The sequence below is a fragment of the Balaenoptera physalus genome, assembly GCF_965194825.1.
Source record: "Balaenoptera physalus genome assembly, chromosome: 8".
Taxonomy (NCBI): Eukaryota; Metazoa; Chordata; class Mammalia; order Artiodactyla; family Balaenopteridae; genus Balaenoptera; species Balaenoptera physalus.
In genome coordinates, this window is record NC_138887.1 from 62555293 (window position 1) to 62576869 (window position 21577).

At 42.3% G+C, this 21577-nt stretch overlaps 1 protein-coding gene across 2 annotated transcripts in view; it reads right to left on the reverse strand.

Moving 5' to 3' along the window:
* Window positions 1–21577, reverse strand: part of C1GALT1 (core 1 synthase, glycoprotein-N-acetylgalactosamine 3-beta-galactosyltransferase 1) — a 239440-nt gene that overhangs the window by 148092 nt on the left and 69771 nt on the right. For both annotated transcript variants that reach the window (XR_014266424.1, XR_014266425.1), the window contains exon 7: window positions 9746–9891. The gene's annotated coding sequence lies outside the window, so the exon portion shown is untranslated. The remainder of the gene's footprint in view (window positions 1–9745; window positions 9892–21577) is intronic.

Here is a 21577-nt window from a genome sequence, read left to right on the forward strand (position 1 = left end):
TCTCCCAGGGCTCAGCTCACGTGACCTTCCCTGACCTCCCTGTGTAGTCGCCCTCCCCCCCACCCCCACTGCCTTTGTATTACCTTCGCCAACCTCTTCACAAGGTTTGTTTACTTCGTATTATCTCTTCTAGGGGCACGGGCCTTGCCTGCCTTGCTCACTGTATCGCAGTGTCCTGTGCATAACAGGCGCTCCAATAAATGTGTCTAAGCTGAATGGATGGATGAAAGAATTCTCAGTTAGAGGGTGGGGAAAGGATGCGAGGAGAGGGACCAGCAGGACTATGCTTTGTTGAAGGTGTTCTGAACCATTACCACCTCACTCTTCATCCCTGGGCTGGGGCCCATCCCTCTGTCTCTCTGGTTGGCTCTAGGCCCTTTTCTTATCTTATCCAACTGAGGGACCAGAAGAGGCAACAACAGCTGGTGCAGGCTTAGAGCACAGAGGGAGCAGGTTCCACGGTGCCATGATGTGAAGGGACTGGCAAGAGCTCTCTGACCCTAAAATATCCATTCCATCTACTTGCCAGGGCCATCTTTTTTGTTTTTTTAATTTAGTTGTAATTGACGTCCTGTGTGAAATTCTTCTATTAGCATTACCACAAGCTTGCCTGTCAGCTAAGACGCTGCCTCCTGGGTCCTCCTTTTTTCAAATGTAAACAGCTCTGGTAAGGGTAACACAAAAAGTTGTCCCAGCTCCCTGCCATTAAACACACAGAGCAGGATCCTGCCTGGGACTGAAGCAGAACCAGCTGGCTCCCCTTTGCCAGATATATAAAGTCCCAAGGGGCCACCACTCCTACCCTAACAACGTGAACAAGCCTGATGAGGTACAAAATCATCTTTAAAAACAAAACGCTTGGGACTTCCCTGGTGGCGCAGTGGTTAGGAATCCGCCTGCCAGTGCAGGGGACATGGGTTCGAGCCCTGGTCCGGGAAGATCCCACATGCCGCGGAGCAACAAAGCCCGTGCGCCACAACTGCTGAGCCTGCGCTCTGGAGCCCACGAGCCACAACTACTGAAGCCCACGAGCCACAACTACTGAAGCCCGCACGCCTAGAGCCCGTGCTCCGCAGCAAGAGAAGCCACTGCAGCGAGAAGCCCACGTACTGCAACAAAAAGTAGCCCCCCGCTTGCCGCAACTAGAGAAAGCCCATGCGCAACAACGAAGACCCAACGCCGCCAAACAATAAATAAATAAATAAATTTATAAAAAAAAACGCTTGAAGCAAGTGGTGAACAGAATCCAAGTGAAGCCCAAGGAAGCCCAGGGCTGCCAGTGAGACCGACGGAGGCCCCGCAGTATCCCCCTCCCACACAAGCTGGCGGCCGGCTTTAAGGGCTTAGCCTCGTCTGACTTCTCTGGGAGGCCTCCTCCTCCACAAGCGTTAAGAGTAACAAGGTTGGATCAGATAATAGCCCCGAACCTGCCCAGCCTGCCTCACAGGGTAATTATGAAGACGGAGTGGGACAGAGGCTGTAATCTGTCCTGAGCTATGTAAACATAAGCATCCACACTGGACTTTAGCAGTTCAGCCCGGGGCCGTTCCTTCCTCTGCCTCTCAAATTACACTCAAGAGTTTCCAACCACAGAAAAACTCGACCCCAGTGGACAGCACTCAGAACCGGCACAACGTCAGCTGGCATTTTAGGTCTAACTACCAGTGTTTGCAGACGACATTTTGAAAATCACTCTCTTCGAGAGGGGACACGATTCCCCCTTCTGCTCTGGGGTTTCTCAAGTCTCCTTTGCCCCACCCGCAATCCTACGCACGTACACACAACACACACACAATCTTCCTCCGCTTGGGTTCTAAAGTCAGCCCCACTGACCTGAACAAGCGTCAGTCTTGAGCAGGAAGCCAGTTCGAATCGAGGTCGACCTATGAACCTGGCCACTCCCTGGCCGACTGGGGGGTTCGGCCAGCATCTCTAGCAGTTATTATGAAAGTCTTCTGTAAACCGGTGCTGGCGCTTGCGCAAATCCCCCAGCCCTTTGACACAGGTGTTTTGACTTGGTAATGCAAATCTAGACCTTTAAATGAATCAGGTGTTTTCACTTATACCTGAAATTTTTGCTATTGATTTTCTTGCTTTCCTGGGCTTGGTTTTCGAGCCCCTAAAAGACATGATGCTTTCTATTTAGTAGCTAAAGCTCTGTAAGAGTTGATTTTTATTGGGGCCCATGAATTCTTTCCCACAGCCTTGATCTAATCCCGGTCCCAGAGATATACTTCATTCACATTTACTACGAGCGGCATAACCAAAGCAGCTCACTGATAACTGAAGAAAAAATATCAGGTCATAAAGGAAGGACAGGAGTAGGCGCATTTTACAGATGAAGAAAGCAAAGTTTGAAGATAGCTCCAGTCATTTGGCCAAAGGCATACCATTATATAGGACTAGCAGAGATGGTCCTAGAACCTGTCTCCAGCCCCACATTATTTCCACCGTGTGCGGTGATAAGGGCTGCTCTGGAAGGAAGAGCCAAGGTGAAGACTGCACAACTAGTGTATCACTTAGGATTAGGTTTAGTTGTCAAGTAACAGAAAACAATTAATTAATTAATTAATTAATTTAAAATATATAGATTTTATATATATTTCCACAAAAAAAGAAATAAAGAGGTAAATAGTCCAAGCCTGGCGTGGAGGCCCCATAATGTCACTGGGCCATCCGGGCTCCTTCCGGCTTCTCTATCCACCTTCCTCAGGGGGTGTCCGCTGTCCTTTTGTCGTCAGGATGACTCCCAGATTTCCAGCCATTATATCCGTGTGTCAGGCAGGAAGGGATGAACTAAGGGAAACAGGCACTCTAGCCAGCTAAGTTAGTCCACTCTAAAGAACTTTCTAAAAATCACCATTCCATGCCTTCCGTTTGCCCTTAATTGGCTAGAACTGTGCCATAATTACTTCTAGCTTCAGAGGAGGTAGACACATCACCACCCTGGATAAAACTGGGGTTCTGTCAGTAAGGAAGGAGAAAACCTCTTCCACAGGAAACTAGCAGTCTCCCTCACGGGGAGGGTGGCCTCTCGGTGCCACCAGGGATCGATCCTATTCTATCACATGGGAAGAAACACGGAGGAAGAAGCCAAATCCTGTGGAAAACCCTCAGGCCTCATTTTACTTAATCACTTTCAGCCTTTCCAACACTTGATCACTCCCTCCTTACTAAGCACCTATTTTTCCTTTGGCTTCCAGGAAACCATATCCTGGTTTCTTCTTAGTGTCCTTGGCTAGGTCCTCTTTCCCTTCCTGACCTCTGACACTGGGTGGACCCAGGGCTCAGGCCTCGGATGGCTTCTCAATCTAGCCTTCTCCCTGGAGGTCTCATCTAGCCCCTGACTTTATATACTCTTTATATGCTAAAGACTCCCCAATTTTTATCTCTAGCCCTGTCCTCTATCTTCTGGTCTCTTCTATCTGTGCCTGAAATCTCCCCTTAGATGTTTCACAGGTCTCTCAATACTAACAGGTCCAAAGCCACATTTTGTATTCAGGCACCCAAACCGATTTCTCCCCAGTGTTCTCCACCTGCGGAATCACACCGCTGTTCACAGGCTCATGCCCAAAGCCTCAGGGTCATCCTCAACTCCTCCCACCCCAATGCCAGACCTTCCAACTGCATCTGGAATCTGACCACCTCTCACCAAGTTCAGTGCCACACTCCTGGCCCAAGCCACTCTCATACCATCTCTCAGCAGGTATATGCAACCGTCTCTTAACCAGTCTCCTTGTGTGATGATTAATTCTATGTGTCCACTTGACTAGGTCACGGGGTACCCAGATATTTGGTTAAACATGTTCTGGATGAGATTAACGTTTGAGTTGGTAGACTGAACACAGCAGATTTCCCTCCCCATTGCGAGTGGGCCTCACGCAATCCATTGGAGGCCTGAAGAGAACAAAAACGCCCGAGCAAGAGAGAATCTGCTGTCTCAGCCTGTCTTCAGGCTGGGACTTTGGTCTTCTCCTGACTTCGGACTTGGACTTGGGATCTTCAGCTTGTTAATGCAAATCATGGGACTTCTCAGCTTCCATATCTATGTGAGCCAATTCCAAACAAATGAACAAATAAATAAATTCACTCATTCATTCACTCCTTCTATTGGTTGTTTCTCTGAAGAACCCAGACTCCTACACTTTGCTTCATTCCTTCTCTACTATAGTCGATTTTTCACACTGCAGCCAGAGTGACACTTCTAAAATGTAAATCAGATTATGCCCTTTTGCTCAAAGCTAGCCAATAGCTTATTGGATATACATTATCTTCTCTAACTGCATCTCTATTCTTTCCCTCACTCATGCTTCTCCAGCTATGCTGAACTTCTGGCTGTTTCTTACACACACCAAGCATATTCCTACCACAAAGCCTTTGCCCCTGCGGTTCCCTATTCCTGGAGTGCTTTGCCCTCAGATTTCCACATTGCTCGTCTCCCCAGGTGATTCAGGTTTCTGCTCCAATGCTGTCTCTTCCAAGTGATCGTTTCTGCTGGCTGATCTTATCATTCTTCATTCTCTTAATCTGCCTTATTTTATTTTCATAGCACTTATCACTACCTAATATTATGGTATATATTGATTTACTTATTTTTTTATTTACCTGTCTTCTCCATGATAATGTTTACTCCATGAAAGCAGGGATTTTGTTTTGTTCAGCACTACTTTATCCCCAGTGCCTGGTTATATAGTAAGTTGCAATGAACTGAATATTAGTGTCTCCCTACCAAATTCATATGGTAAAGCCCTAATGCCCAGTGTAACGCTATTAGAAAGTGAGGCCTTTCAGAGGTAGAGGGGAACAAAATTTGCCACCCTAAAATCTCTCTTTGGCATGTGGATTATTTCGAGCTGAAAATAATCAAAGCCCAAAAGTCTCAGGAAGAAACTTTGACTTTCCCCCTAACTGCTATCACCTGTAGATCGAGGACTTGTTCCAGGAAGGGAGCTATCACCATAGATAACTATAGTATGAACTAGGGGTGTGAACAGGGAGGAACCTAGCAAAGTCTGTTTATTAAAATTCCTCTCTGTGTCCCACTGTCTCTGCAGGGCCCAGCAAACACCTGTTTACCAAACATTTGCTTTTCCCTCTCCATGTGAATTGCCTTCCTCCCCTTTGAAGCCCCAAACCACTACTCCCAACACCCTCTTTGTCTTTAGCTGAAGATGGTACTTAAGGTGAGGGCTTCAACCATATTGGCAAATTCCTTAGTTTTCCTGGGTCTCTCCCATGTATATATGTTATTAAACTTTGTTGATTTTTTTCCTGTTAATCAGCCTCATGTCATTTAATTCTTAGACCAGCCAGAAGAACCCAGAAGGGTAGAAGAAAATTTCTTCCTCTCCAACAGAGGGAATTAGGTCATGAGGGAGAGGCTCTCGTGAATGGCATTGGTGCCCTTATAAGAGGGACCCCAGAGAGCTCTCTCACCCTCTTTCTGCCAGGCGAGGATATAACAAGAAGACAGCAGTCTGCAAACCAGAAGCAGTCTGTCACTAGAACCCCACCACACTGGCACCCTGATCTCAGACTACTAGCCTCCAGAGCTGTGAGAAATAAATGTTTGTTGTTTCAACACCCAGTCGATGGTAATTTGCTATAGAATCCCGAACTAAGTCATAGACACTCAGTGAAGATTGGTTGATTGAAAGAGTGAATTCATAATAGAAAAAAAACCCCTTTAGTAGACACTAACCATAATATAGCTATACGTTTTTCTTAGGGAGGCTTATACAGGGCTTTAGAATGTTATCCTTTAGCCTACGCAGAAATCCTAAGAGACAGGTGGATCAAGTTGGCAAAAACCTAAAAAGAATCCTCTGATGAAAGACATAACACGCCCTATTTATGTTAATACGAATTCCTTCCATCTTATTCCTTCCATAAACACTGCTGACTCTCAACAATATAATCCCTATCTAGCAAGTGATAGAAATTCTAGAAAGTGAGATGTAAAGGTTTTGCTTTATCTTCCAAATAGCATTGAAAATATAACTCAAGTATAAGCCCAAGAAACATGAGAAAGGGTTATGTTCTAATCCACATAGGCTGTTGCTGACCTTGAATTTTAGTAACTGACTGAATACCTAACATCAAACCCTCTGTAGCAGGAGGGATAAGGATGCCATGGGCTTTCTGACCAAGCTGCTTCTTGAACAGAGATTCAGGGTATTTGTAAGAAGGGTACATATGTAGAGTAGGAATCAGTATGCATGTGGCAAAGAGAGAAATAAGAGTGATTAGCCTCTTGGTCATAGTTCCAGATAGGTACCATAGGTACTTGCTACCATAGCAAGTCAGGACCTCAATGACGGTGAATAAAACACCCCAGCAGGAGTGGAAAAGTGCTGGAAGAGAAAGTTACAAAAGATTCATTGTTGTTAAAGCAACAGTAGATACTCTTTCTTAAAGGCTAGTTCACATTTCTCAAGATGGCATGTATAAACATGAAAAGAAAGCACTAGAAAAAAAGTGAACAATTTTTTTTACTATTTTTTACGGTGAGGAATGTATCTTAGCAAGACACCAACGTCAGAATCAACAGAGGAAAATAATGTCAAATTAATTATGTAAAAAATACTACAGAAAAAATTCATTAAAAATTATAACACAAGTAACATACTGGAAAAAAACATGTGTCTCATGTATGACCAAGCATGAATTTCCTTGGTATATAAAACCCTTAATTAATCGATAGTTAAAGAGAACAACCCACTGGAAAAACAGCCCAAAGACAAAAAAGTAATTAAACATAATCATTTTGAATAAGCAAGCACAATTCACTGGTGTATAAACAAAATATAATTTTTTTCCAAAAGCTGTTGTGAACTGTACTGTCTTTTTTTTAATTGAAGTATAGTTGATTTACAATATTGTGTTAGTTTCAGGTATACAGCAAAGTGATTCAGTTCTCTCTCTATATATATATTTTTTTTTGTTTGTTTTTTTTCAGATTATTTTCCTGAACTGTATGGTCTTGGGTCACCTCCTCGTTCCCTTGTCCCCCACCCATACTTGTTAATAGTCAGGATAACTTAGCAACATCTCAACCTAACTCCACAAGTTTTCAGTCATTCAAACAATCTCATTCCAGTTCTTTTATTTTAGTCATGTTCATTTATAAAATTTCAGTCTCCTATGCAATGGAAATCTTAATTTGCAAAACTTCAATACCATATTCAAACCACCTCTCCCCGTCCAGCACAGGCTGAGTGCTGGCTGGGAATGGAGAATGGTGAGCTGCCCTCTCACACACCCCCGCTCCATGACTTCTGCTTGGGCCAAGGCTGCCCCTCTCTCTTGGTTGTTGCCACCTCTTTCTCTAACACTGATTGGCCTTGGTTTTCACAGATGGCGAAGATGACCAGAGCCAGCTCTCCAGGGGACGGACCATTTGATTTTCCTATGGTGACCCCTGTCCAGGGCTCCGGCCACAGAGCCACTGCTCTGGGAGGCCTAGGTAAGGCCTGACCCCTTCCTCACGCCCTACACCCTCACATCAGCCTCAGGGATAGGAGGTCCACCTCTGCACCCTTCCTCAGGAGGCTTCCTACCTCTGTACCCTGATCCGAGGCAACTTTCAGTGAAACGGGAAGTTGGGAAAATCCTACCCACTATGGCGAAGATCTTTTAAATGATTTCTATTTTATTTTTATTGAAACTTAGGACTTAAAAGCTTAAAATTAAGAACAGAATGCATAACCTACTCATTAGCAGCCAGGAGGTGGTGGAGATATGTTCCCACGCTCGCAGGGAAGGCTCCCTCTGTGTGTCCTTCCTGTCGCAACAGCAGGGCTACTACCTATCCCAAAGGTAGAAAAACCTTACAGTGAAACTGCTCTTCTAATCGACTGGTCAGTAGCCTTAAAAGTAATTTTCTGATTGTAACCTTCTTCCTTTCCTTGCCTCAATTAAAAATATTTTCTAGTAAGAAACTCACTACACTCTCAAAGCCTCAAGCTTTCAGTTTGCATTTAAAGAAGAATATACCTGTACATTGGCATCAACCTCAGTTCCCAAAGGCACGTATGTGACAAATCTCATCTCTGTTTTTAAAATATATTAACTTAGTTTTTATTCTGTGTCCCCATGAAGCTAACCTGGCAGTAAATTCAGGCCTGGACCTTCTCTTTACTTCCGTTCTGCTTTTAGGTCACAGGAATCTTTTTGGTGCTGTGGCTTGAATCACAGGGACTACGACTTCTTCCATCAAGACCTAGCAACAGCTACGTCCCTGCGCCCTTAACACCTGCTCAGTCCATGGCCCTGCTCCTCCAAAACCACAGCTCTCTCCTCTCTTCAAGCCAAGGGGAAGAGTCTCAGTCTCTCTTTCACCCTGGCCTTACCCCTTTCCCTCAAGCCCTAATCTCCTCAGTGGATAAAAGTGTCTAGGAAAACAAATCCAAGAAGTCTCCAAGCTTCCACAGAGCTCTGCTGTCCACCCTTCTCCATTCCCCTTTGGACACAGTGGAGCACAGATCCTGTTATGAGCAGGGTTGGGGGTGGAGAAGATAAGAAAAGGGTAAGTATGGAGGGAATAAGAATTATATGATTAACTCACCAAAATATTTCCAACCACGTCCTGTTCTTGTGCTCTGTTTTCTCAGTGCTCAAATCACCCTGACCTGTAAGGTGCCCTCTCACAATGAGACATCAGGGCACATTTCCTAGGAAGTAAGTTACCTTGGCGTGTGATTTCATATAAGGTGGCCTTAGATGTCAATCTCTATGAATTAGGCGCCAAGCAGGGTGGTAAAAAGTAAGGAAACCCCATTTTAAATAACCTGTCTTTACTCCTGAGGTCTGTGAATTAATCTACTAATCTAATTTCTTGGAAGCTTTCATTTTGGTTGGATGCACAGGCATTTAAGAGTAAAATAATTGGACAAGAGTAGATGGTTTAAGTGCACAGCTAATGGGGTTTAAACACTTCTTCTACCTCCTTGGCTTGCCTGACTAGCTGCCATTCCTGGTTTAGGATAGGACTTATTGATGAATAGGCAAGTTATAGCATCATCTGTGCGATCTAAGGGATTCAAAAGTCTCACCCCAAAGAACAAAGATTTGTCTCTATCAATCTGCATTGCTGTCTGAAATTCTACTCATTAAACATTTATTTCCTTGCAATAACCAATGTCTCTTGGATAGCTCAGGTGTCCTCTTAAAGATGCAATTATTAACCTTGGGAAAGAGAATACTGTTATGGGATGTGATTTTATCTGATTGCTTTTAATTTGAAAGGAGCAGCTAATACCCTGACTCCACTGACGCTTTGGGGAATATAGACAATGATTACTGGGAAAATGAGGTATAACTAATATGTCCCCAGTCTTGACGTGCCTGAGGCAATCAAATAAGGCCACCTTTTAAAAAGTATCTGTAATTCAAAGGCACAGAATCTTCATCCCTTAGATTCCAGGAATTCCTTTTTTTTTTTCTTTCAGCCTTAATCCCACAGGGAGGGTGACTTGAGTTAGGGCCCTCCTGCTGACTCACAGTGAAAATGTAGTGAGTCAATAAGGATCTTTGTGGCCTTAAGCCACAGAAAGTTTTGGATTTATTTGTTGCTGAGACATACTCTAACCTATTCCTTTTTTTTTTTTTTTTCTGAGTTTACCTCCCCATAGTAATCCCTGGACATCATTGAGGAATGTTTACATGGTCCCCAGATTCTCTCTGGCTGTTGCTTGTCCCCTCTGCTGTACTCTGAGCTGCTGCTGCATTGGGACTCAGAAGTTACCTCTTGACTTCTTGTAGGTTCTGATGTTCTGCTTCTGTGGGTTGCTCTCCTCCTCTTCCTCCTCTTCCTTCTCCTTCTTTTTATTCTTCTTCACCACTTTCCTCCTTGCCCCTTTGCCAACTCTCCAAAGTACAGCTAAAAATAAGCTGAAGGTTTAAAAATATTTATTGACGACTGAGGACAACAGTAAGGAATTACTGTCCAAAAGAGAACACTTAAAGCTGTATGTGGGTTATTGCTTCTACACACACCCCTCCACAACGAGTGGCCCCCTAATGACTGTCTCTCTCCTTAGCTCCTCACAACGTTGAAGTAGCAGTTCAAATTCCACCAAGATAGGGGCCATTCACCATGTTCCACCATTGCTAGATCCCACCATCAACACAAAGTCATCTCCAGGTGTCTGACTCTGCTCTTCTTTAAGAGACTCTGCCAAATTATTAGGTATAACTGCTCAGCATCTCATCTCTTGGATGAAATGGACAAATTCATAGAAAGATAAAAATGACCCAGTCTGACCCAAGGAGAAACAGAAAATCTGAATAGACCTATAACGAGCAAAAATAAATAAATAAATAAACTAAATGAGCAATGGAAAAATTTTCAACAAAGAAAAACCTAGGCCCAAATGGCTATCCTGGTGATTTCTCTCAAATATTTAAAGAAGAAATAATGCCAACATTAAACAAACTCTTTTAGGAAATAGAAGAGGCTGAACTACTTCCCAATTCATTTTACTAGGTCAGTATTAGCCTGATACTAAAGCCAGATAAAGGCACTACAAGAAAAGAAAACTAGGCTCATGAACACAGATACAAAAATCTTTAATAAAATGCTAACAAAATAAACCCAGGAAAATATAAAAAGAATTATACACCATAAACAAGTGAGGTGTATCTGAGAATACAAGGTTGGTTTAACATTCAAAATCAGTTAATGTAACACTATATTAACAGAAGAAATGAAAAAAAATATGATCATCCCAATGAAGCAGAAGAAGCATTTGACAAATTCCAATACTTATTTATGATTAAAAACTTTTAACACACTAGGAATAGAAGGAAACCTCCTCAATTTGATAAAGGGCTTCTATGAAAACCCTACAGCTAACATCATACTTAATGTTAAAGACTGAATTCCTTTCCTCTAAGATCAGGAATGAGACAAAGATATCTACTTCAACCACTTGTGATAGTTAATTGTATATGTCAACATATGTACATACACACACACACACACACACACATTCTGTTTCCCTGGAGAACCTTGGCTAATACATCACTTCTATTCAACATTGTACTAGAGGTTCTAGCCAGTGCAACAAGGCAAGAAAAATAATGTAAGAGCATATATATTGGAATGTAAAAGTATACAGATTGGAAAAAAAAAAGTACAATTGTATGTATTTACAGATGACACAATGTTATGCGTAGAAAATCCCAATGAACCTATAAAATCTATCAGAACTAATAAGTGAGTTTAGCAGTGCCATAGGATAAAAAAAATCAGCGTACAAAAATCAATTGTGTGTTATACTCCAATAAAGATGTTAAAAAAACAAACAAACACAATTGTGTTTCTACGTACGAGCAACCAACAACCTGAAAATGCAATTAAGAAAACAAATATAGTCATAATAGCATCAAAAAGAATAAAATACTTAGGAATAAATTTAACAAAAGAAATGCAATATCTATACAATGAAAACAACATAACATTGCTGAAAAAATGTAAAAGATCTAAAATTTAAAAGATCAGTATAAATGAAGATAGAGCATGTTCATGGAATATAAGACTTCATATCACTAAAATTGCAATTCTCCCCAAACTGATCTATAAATTCAACACAACCCCAATCAAAATCCCAGTTGTTGTTGTTTTTTTTTCTGAGAAGTTGGCAAGCTTATCTTAAAATGTATATAGAAATGCAAAGGACCTAGACTAATCAAAATATTAAAAAAAAAACAAATTTCAAACTTACTGTAAAGCTACAGTAATCAAAACATCATGGCAGGGCTTCCCTGGTGGCACAGTGATTAAGAGTCTGCCTGCCAATGCAGGGGACATGGGTTCAAGCCCTGGTCTGGGAAGATCCCACATGCCACGGAGCAACTAAGCCCGTGAGCCACAACTACTGAGCCTGCGCTCCAGAGCCCATGAGCCACAACTACTGAAGCCCACACACCTAGACCCCATGCTCTGCAATAAGAGAAGCCACTGCAATGAGAAGCCCATGCACCGCAACAAAGAGTAGCCCCCACTTGCTGAAACTAGAGAAATCCCGTGTGCAGCAACAAAGACCCAACTCAGCCAAAAATAAATAAATAAATAAATTTATTAAAAGAAAAATTCCTTAAAAAAAACAGCATGGCATAGGCATAAGGATAGACATATAGATTAAAGACACAAAACAGAGAGTTCAGAAATAATCCCACGCACCAACCTTCAAGATGGTGGAGGAGTAAGATGTGGAGATCACCTTCCTCCCCACAAATACATCAAAAATACATCTACATGTGGAACAACTCCTACAGAACACCTACTGAACTCTGGCAGAAGACCTCAGACTTCCCAAAAGGCAGGAAACTCCCCACGTACCCGCGTAGGGCAAAAGAAAAAAGACAAAACAGAGACAAAAGAATCGTTCAGCTTTTTCTTTTCCTCTACAGCTGACGATAATAATAAACAAGTAAATTCCCTGTTAAAAAAAAAAAGAATAGGGACGGGACCTGCACCTTGGGGAGGGAGCTGTGAAGGAGAAAAAGTTTCCACACACTAGGAAGCCCCTTCACTGGTGGAGACGGTGGGGGGGAAGCTTCAGAGCCACGGAGGAGAGCGCAGCAACAGGGGTGCAGAGGGCAAGCGGAGAGATTCCTGCACAGAGGATGGGTGCCGACCAGCACTCACCAGCCCCAGAGGCTTGTCTGCTCACATGCTGGGACGGGTGGGGGCTGGGAGCTGAGGCTCTAGCTTCGGAGGTCAGACCCCAGGGAGAGGATTGGGGTTGGCTGCGTGAACACAGCCTGAAAGGGGCTAGTGCACCACAGCTAGCTGGGAGGCAGTCCGGGAAAAGGTCTGGAACTGCCTAAGAGGCAAGACACCATTGTTTGTGGGTGCGAGGAGAGGGGATTCAGAGCACCGCCTAAAGGAGCTCCAGAGATGGGCGCGAGCCACGGCTATGAGCGTGGACCCCAGAGACGGGCATGAAACGCTAAGGCTGCTGCTGAAGGCACCAAGAAGCCTGTGTGCAACCACAGGTCACTAACCACACCTCCCCTCCCGGGAGCCTGTGCAGCCCGCCACTGCCAGGGTCCCGTGATCCAGGGACAACTACCCCAGGAGAACACACAGCGCGCCTCAGGCTGTTGCAACCTCATGCTGGCCTCTGCCACCGCAGGCTTTCCCTGCATTCCGTACCTCTCCCTCCCCCCCATCCCACCCCGGTCTGAGTGAGCCAGAGGCCCTAATAAGCTGCTACTTAACCCGTCCTGTCTAGGCGAAGAACAGACGCCCTCAGGCGACCTACATGCAGAGGCAGGGCCAAATCCAAAGCTGAACCCCGGGAGCTGTTCGAACAAAGAAGAGAAAGGGAAATAAAAACAAAAATAAACATATCAGACCTAAAGAAACTTAAAAGCTTTTGCACAGCAAAGGAAACCATAAACAAGACGAAAAGACAACCCTCAGAATGGAAGAAAATATTTGCAAACGAAGCAACTAACAAAGGATTAATCTCCAATATATACAAGCAGTTCATGCAGCTCAATATCAAAAATACAAACAACCCAATCCAAAAATGGGCAGAAGACCTAAATAGACATTTCTCCAAAGAAGATATACAGATTGCCAACAGACACATGAAAGGATGCTCAACATCACTAGTCATTACAGAAATGCAAATCAAAACTACAATGAGGTATCACCTCACACCGGTCAGAATGGCCATCTTCAAAAAATCTACAAACAATAAATGCTGGAGAGGGTGTGGAGAAAAGGGAACCCTCTTGCACTGTTGGTGGGAATGTAAATTGATGCAGCCACTATGGAGAACAGTATGGAGGTTCCTTAGAAAACTAAAAATAGAACTACCATATGACCCAGTAATCCCACTACTGGGCATATACCCTGAGAAAACCATAATTCAAAGAGTCATGTACCACAGTGTTCACTGCAGCACTATTTACAATAGTCAGGACATGGAAACAACCTAAGTGTCCATTGACAGATGAATGGATAAAGAAGATGTGGCACATATATACAGGGGAACATTACTCAGCCATAAAAAGAAACGAAATTGAGTTATTTGTAGTGAGGTGAATGGACCTAGAGACTGTCATACAGAGTGAAGTTAAGTCAGAAAGAGAAAAACAAATACTGTATGGTAACACATATATATGGAATCTAAAAAAAAAAAAAAAAAAACAGTGGTTCTGAAGAACCTAGGGGCAGGACAGGAATAAAGATGCAGGCATAGAGAATGGAGTTAAGGACACGGGGAGGGAGAAGGGTAAGCTGGGACGAAGTGAGAGAGTGGCATGGACATATATACACTACCAAATATAAAATAGATAGCTAGTGGGAAGCAGCCACAGAGCACAGGGAGATCAGCTCGGTGCTTTGTGACCACCTAGAGGGGTGGGAGAGGGAGGGTGGGAGGGAGATGCAAGAGTGAGGAGATATGGGGATATATGTATACGTTTAGCTGATTCACTTTGTTATAAAGCAGAAACTAACACACCATTGTAAAGCAATTATACTCCAAAAAAGATGTTAAAAAAAAAAAAGTTATTATTAGGAAAAATTTCCAATGACCCCAGATTCTTGCATCTTCCCAAACACAGAAAAGCACAAATATCATAACTTGAGATGCCTGTTCTTTGCGATTAGCAGTAATCTTTTGATGCTTGACTATGTGATGTTCCCAGCAAAAACTTCATATATATCCTGGCTCCTCCCTTATCTCTTTAAAGCAGTTCCTCAGAGCTATCTGAGAGGCTGTCTCCCAGACTATAGTCCTCAGTAAGGTCCCTGAATAAAACTTAACTCACAACTTCTACATTGTGTGCTTTTCTTTCAGTTGACATAATATAAAAATATTAATGAGATGTTTTAAAAAATTAAGTTTTCAAAATCTGTGTACATTTTACATTTACAGCAAATTTCTGTTTGGTCTAGCCACATTTTAAAAAATTTATTTTTTTATTTAGGCTGCGCCAGGTCTTAGTTGTGGCATGCAGGCTCTTAGTTGTGGCATGCATGCAGGATCTAGTTCCCCGACCAGGGATCAAACCCAGGCCCCCTGCATTGGGAGCATGGAGTCTTATCCACTGGACCACCAGGGAAGTCTCTGGACTAGCCACATTTTAAGAGCTCAGTAGCCACCTGTGGCTAATGGCTACTGTATTGGAGAGACGAGCCCTACCAGACCCTGATCCCTTAAATTTCTGTCAGCCATACTCATTCTTCCCTGAAACACTCCAAGATTATTTGCTTTGTACCTTGATAGGCACTGTTCCCTTTTCTTGGAAATTCCTTCCCCTGTCTAAGTCTTTTGAATCTTGCCTACCTTCTAGTGTCATCTCAAATGTAAGACAAAGCTTTTCCGCCTGGGCCAGAGGTGTTCGCTCACTTATCTTTTCTACCATAGATTATCTTAATCTATGCACATATATCATTTCTCTTTATTGTCTTGTTGAAAGTATTGAGACATTTTTGTTTCTCTTCTCAGGCCTAACAGATTGCCTTGCACATAGCAGGTACTCAATAATCATTCACTGTTTTAAAGTGGATTGCACTGAATTCACTGCAAAGGAAAGGAAGTAGTCTATTGAGAATCAAACCACTGACAGCTAGTGAAACACCTGTCTGGCAATATGTTTTCTACCTACGGGGAAACCAGAGGCCTGCTGACTTGTCACTCTATATCCAAAGCAACCATTAATTATATGGAAAATGTTCACATAATATTATGTGGTAATTCAAGAGAGTCCTCATCATTAAGTTGATGATTATATTTTATTTAGCTATTATCACTTTAAGGCTGTGCAGGGCTCCCTTTTGGTAGACTGTCTGTTAACTTAGCTAGAATATTCTCTGTCATTTTGTAAAAAACTGCCAGTTAGTCTGTTTTTCAGGCACTGAGGATTGTTGAAAGGGATGGAAAGTAATGGTAACTGCTTTGACTAAATATTTATAAAGTGTTCACATCTCCCTGGTCCCATTCTATTTAAAAAGCGAATTCTGGCTGCTAGGAAAAAGAGTAAAGGAGCACTAGAGCACCAGACTTCCTCTCTCCAAGTTCTATCTTTCCACTTACGCTTGTTTCTGTCTGCTGTGGGGCTGCAAAAAGCACTAGCTTGCTTTCCTTACAGAGGTCCCAGAGCCGAGGTTACTTAAGTTTCTTCCCCAAAGAATATGAAAAATGACCTCGTACAAAAACTAGTTACTAATACTGAAGTGTTACTTCACATAGGTGTTTGCACAGTATTTATTTGACAATACAAATGAAACCCTTGTGAGTCTCTCTGACTTACCCGGTGTCACACCATTTAGACTCTCCTGTACTAAGTATCAAGACAAGCTTTTCACTCACCAGAGTCCTAGACTTTGCAGAATGTGGAGGTTCTCGAGCAAGATGAGATTACTCCATGTTAGGAACTTGTGCTCTGACAAGAAAACCCCTGGGTTAATAACCATTCACTGACTGTGAGATATTGAGCAAGTTCACAAACTGAGCTTTGTTTCTTTCCTTATAATACTATTTAGCTCATAAAATTGTGGACAAAAAAAAGTTGCCTGCTATTTCAGTAAACAAAAAATATTGCCCGCTATCCAGCGATCAGCCACTGCAGCCACCCCCAATGGTGTGCCTTGAGGGGAATTCACAATGGAGAAAAACAGGATACTGGCCCTAGATAGATAAGATGCCTATCAAAGGAATAAGTTCAATGAGCCCAGACTCTTGTATCTTCCCACACTTAGAAAAGCACTAAAATCATTAACTTGAGAGGTCTGTTTTTTTTGTGATTAGTAGTAATCTTTTGATGCTCAACTGTATTTTTTTTTCCAGCAAAAATTCCTAGATATCTTGGCCCCCACCTTACCTCTTTGAAACAGTTCCTCAGTGTCAACTTAAAAAAAGGCACAACATGAGAGTTGTGAGTTAAGTTTTATTGGGGGCAAAATGAGGACTATAGCCCGGGAGACAGCATTTCAGATAGCTCTGAGAAACTGCTCCAAAGAGGTAGGGGGGAAGGTCAGAACATATGTGATTTTGGTGAAGGGGAAGTACACGCAATCAAGCACATATTTTTTGCAGAAGGTTGCTGCTAGTCATGAGGAGCAGTCATCACCATGAAGGATTTTAGTCCTTTTCTAGATATGAGGAGATACAAGAATTGGGCTCATAAAATCGGCTCCTGAAAATAACTATCTGAAGACCTGTTCTGCCAGTTTTTCCCAGAGCACAGAGTGCCTCCTTTCTGTTTTCCACCCTGAACTCCTTTCAGGGGGTGTTGAAAGTCAGCAGCTGCAACAGCACATGATTTAATCCTTGTAGAGGTAAATGGCAAGTGCCAATTTATGTTTGACAAGAGCTATCTGAGAGGCTGTATCCAGGATATAATCCTCAGTAAGGCCACCAAATAGAACATCATTCTCAACTTTAGGTTGTGCCTTTTTCTTTTTTTGTGACAAAATCATTGTGAGGTTTAGATGAGATAAGGTGCCATAGTATATAAAGTGCCTGATGCATGGTAAAGGCCCAATAAATATAAGATATTATTATCTTCCTCTGAGAAAGACATCCATTTACAAAATAGTAGGTAACATACTTTTTAATTCTCCTGTGAATTAAATGGTAATCGTCACAGTCCTCAGGGGCTAACAGGTGAGGCTGCCCAAAGTCAAAGGAGAGCAACCCAGAGGTTATAGCCAAGATCTTGGCATCCTTGTCATACGTTTGTGATGAGGGCAGAATGTGCCACCCAAAACATGCCTCCTTGGCATAAGGATTATTTTGAGCTGATTTTTTTGAGAAACTGCACACAAGGGAGCTCTGAAGATAGAGTAGAAGTTTTGTAAGGGAAATTTACATTAGAAAGGGAGCCTGTACCAGGAAGAGAGTTATTACCAGAAATAACTTTTTCACCTAAGAGACTTACCTGCATAGCAGGGCTACCTTTGTTTACCTAACATTTTCTCTTCTCACCTTCCTGTGAATTGCCTCCCTGCCACTGAAGCCCCAGAACCCTCTCCCTTTCTTTATTTAGCTCAGGATGTATAAGCTTCAATGCCTGGCTGCCTTTTGAGTCTCATATCTTTGTGGGGCCCCCATGACCAATTAATTAAATACATTAATTAATTTCCAATTTAATTTTGAAATTAAAAATTAAATTAATTTAATTAACTTAAGTGCCTAATTAATTTACACACTTAATTAAAAATTTATTTCTTCTGTTAATGTCTTTCATTAAGGGGGTGGGGGGGTCAGCCAAGAACCTAGAAGAATAAAAAGAAAATTATTTTTCCTCCCCTGCATTTGGGATACCAGGGTGCCTCAGAACATCAAAACTTGGAAGTTTTGCTATAAAATATTATTGTCCCCCACTACACATGGGAGAAAAATTGAGGCTTGAGAAAGTTAAGGCTACATAGCTCATCAGTACCTAATAAATAGTGGTGCTGTTGTTAATAAACAGTGGTGCTGAGATTTAGTCTTTAGTAATCTTCGAACTATTTAGTTAAGTCAACATGTTTATTTTAATATTTATGGCAGTATTTTTTTCGTTAAACTTTTTATTTTGAGACAATTGTAGGTTCATATGCAGTTGTAAGAAATAATACAGAGAGAGCAAGAGAGATCCCATTAACCCTGTACCCAGTTTCCCCCAATGATAACATCTTGCAAAACTATATTATCACAACTAGTACATCTGATAGGGATAGCATAGGATAGTTATACAGGTAGTTGTAGAAGTCCCAGTAGGGGACTATAGTTAGAGAGGGAAACCTAGGAAACTTTGGGAGACCACTGTAAGTTAATGATCACTCAAGAAAGCTATTGGAATATCATGGAACGAAGCAGGCTTGCTTAACTATAAAGCCATAAATAAAAGCACAAGATATGCCCTAGGCCATTAAGTGGAAGAAAAATGTCACCATCCTTCTACTGATTTGAATAAGCACTATGATAATCCTAGTTTGACCTCAGAGGGTCAGACACTCTCCTGCCTGATATGAAGGAGGAACTAGTGATATAAGCCTCATGTCTACTTGAAGAAGGCGGTCTTTTCCCCTCCCCCTTTCCTTTGACTATAAAATTGTAGCCCACTTAATCCTCAGGACAGAGCTCTCTCGCCTGCCTGCTTGCATCTCTTACAGCGTCCTATATTAATAGATCTACTTCTTTCCTATCACTTTGCCTCTCACTGAATTCCTTCTGCACTGAGACACAAAGAACCTGAGTCTCAGTAAGTCCAAACACCAGGTGAGTGATTCTAATTAAAAGACCGTGGGTTCAAGTCCCAATCTGAGGTGCACAGTTTCACACCCACCTTGATGCCGTCAAGTTACAAAATATTTGTATCGCGAGAAGGATCCTTCATTTGCCATTTTATAGGCACCTCCACTTCCCTCCTGCCCCTTCCCCCTCCTTAACCCTGGCATGCACTAACCCTATTCTCCATTTCTGTAATTTTGTCATTTCAAGAATGTTATATAAATGGAATAATAAGGGTTTCTTGTCGCTTCAGACTGTATTAGATGTGAGTCAAAGCATATATGCTCTTTCAGTGAACAATAAATACGAATTTAGGGTGGATGAACAGGCTTGAAGTTTATAAAGCTGGAGAGACAGGCAAGGGCCAGATCATATGTGCCACATGAAATAATTTGAATGTTATTCCATAGCCCATGGAAAGCTGTTTAAGGATTTTAGTTAGGAGAGCAACAACTTCAGATGTGTGATTTAAAGAGCTCACTCTGGGGCTTCCCTGGTGGTGCAGTGGTTAAGAATCCACCTGCCAGTGCAGTGGACACGGGTTCGATCGCTGGTCCGGGAAGATCCCACGTGCCGTGGAGCAACTAAGCCCGTGCGCCACAGCTACTGAGCCCACATGCCACAACTTATGAAGCCCCCGTGCCTAGAGCCCGTGCTCTGCAACAAAAGAAGCCACCAGGATGAGAAGCCCACACAGTGCACGAAGAGCAGACCCCGCTCACTGCAACTAGAGAAAGCCTGCGCACAGCAACCGAAGACCCAATGCAGCCAAAAATAAATAAATAAAATAAATAAATTTTAAACATAAATAAATAAATAAAGAGCTCACTCTGGCAGCCACGTACTGGATTGGTCTAGGCTGGAAGCAGGAAGAGAAATCAGAATCTAATATCAGTAGTCTATGGAAGGTATTCCAAAGAGCTGAATTAAGCAATGGCAGGAAAAGGAGGAGGAAACACATAACGAAGATGTTGAAGAGAAATCACAGAGGCAGAGGGTGAAGTCCAGGACTCTGGCTTGGCTGACTGGCTGGGTAGCTAGGTCATTTACCAGACAAATGAAGGTCAAGATCGGAGTGCAGAGGGTGAGCTCAGATTTCAAATACTCATTTCAAGACACTTGTGAGACATCTGTGGACAACGTCCAGGAGGATACATGGGGCGTGAGCTCTAAAGAGAGTTCTGGGCTGATGATAATGATTTGCAGTCTTCCACCCACATGTAAGAGGCAATGGAATCCACGGTGATGAAGAGTTCCCGCAGAGATGGTGGACACAGGGAGAAAACAGAGAGCAAGACAAATCACTTCCCTTCTATTTTCTTATCTGCAAAAGGGCTATAATGATAACCATCGAGCCTACATCGTATCTCTAGGGGTGAGGGGCGGGGGAAAAATATGTATGACAAGGGTTAAAACACTACAGAATTTGATAAATTCAAGGTATTACTACTGCAATAAAGATAATCTTAAAACATAGACCTATAATAAAATACTGGCAAGTTTTCAGCCCTTTTTATTTTTTCCTTTTAGCAGTTAGCACTTTTTTAAACCTTTTCCAAACATCTAAGTCATGCTCTTATTTTTGAAGAAGTCAGAAAGGCAGACATTCAATTACAGTGGTATTCTGAGCAGTTGTTCAGGCATAAACAGCAGCTTCAACAGACAAAATCTTATAGTTAGGGTCAAGTCCTCAACCACAGCTCCAGAAAAAGTGGGATGGGAGCAAGCGAAGCACCAAAGGATTTTATCTTCAATTGAAAAAGTGAAAAAGCAACATCAAATGTATCTTTTCTTCCTGCGGTACATTCATTTCTGAATTTTCCATTTGCATATTGCTCTAAATACCTTCTGCTAACAGAAAGTCGGCACAAGTGGAGGAGAGATACTCATGTGTGAGAGAGCCCTCTTGCAAATCAAAACATGTGTAGTCATATCTAGTAATCCCTCCTCCCCTCCATTTGCACCACATTCCCCAGCCTCACCATGGGGGTGCCTTATTTCCTTCACTTTCTTTAAATCTTTTTTTTTTATTAATAGGATTCATGGATACTACAGTGAAAGCACAGAGAGGACACCAAACTGATTAATAAGGAAAAGGCACAGAAGTACCTACCTGTGCAAAAGTTTCATGCTAAACCATAATATACTCTAAGTATCTGGGAAGTGAAATCACAGATTTCCAAATACTCAACAGACTTCACAAATTCTATCAAACTTACACATATATTTATTAGGCTACTTCCCTCTTATTAGACTGAGGGAAATAGGAACCATTTATTCCTATTCTTTCTGTCACATTGATTGATGAACACTCTCATTCATCGGGCCACTAT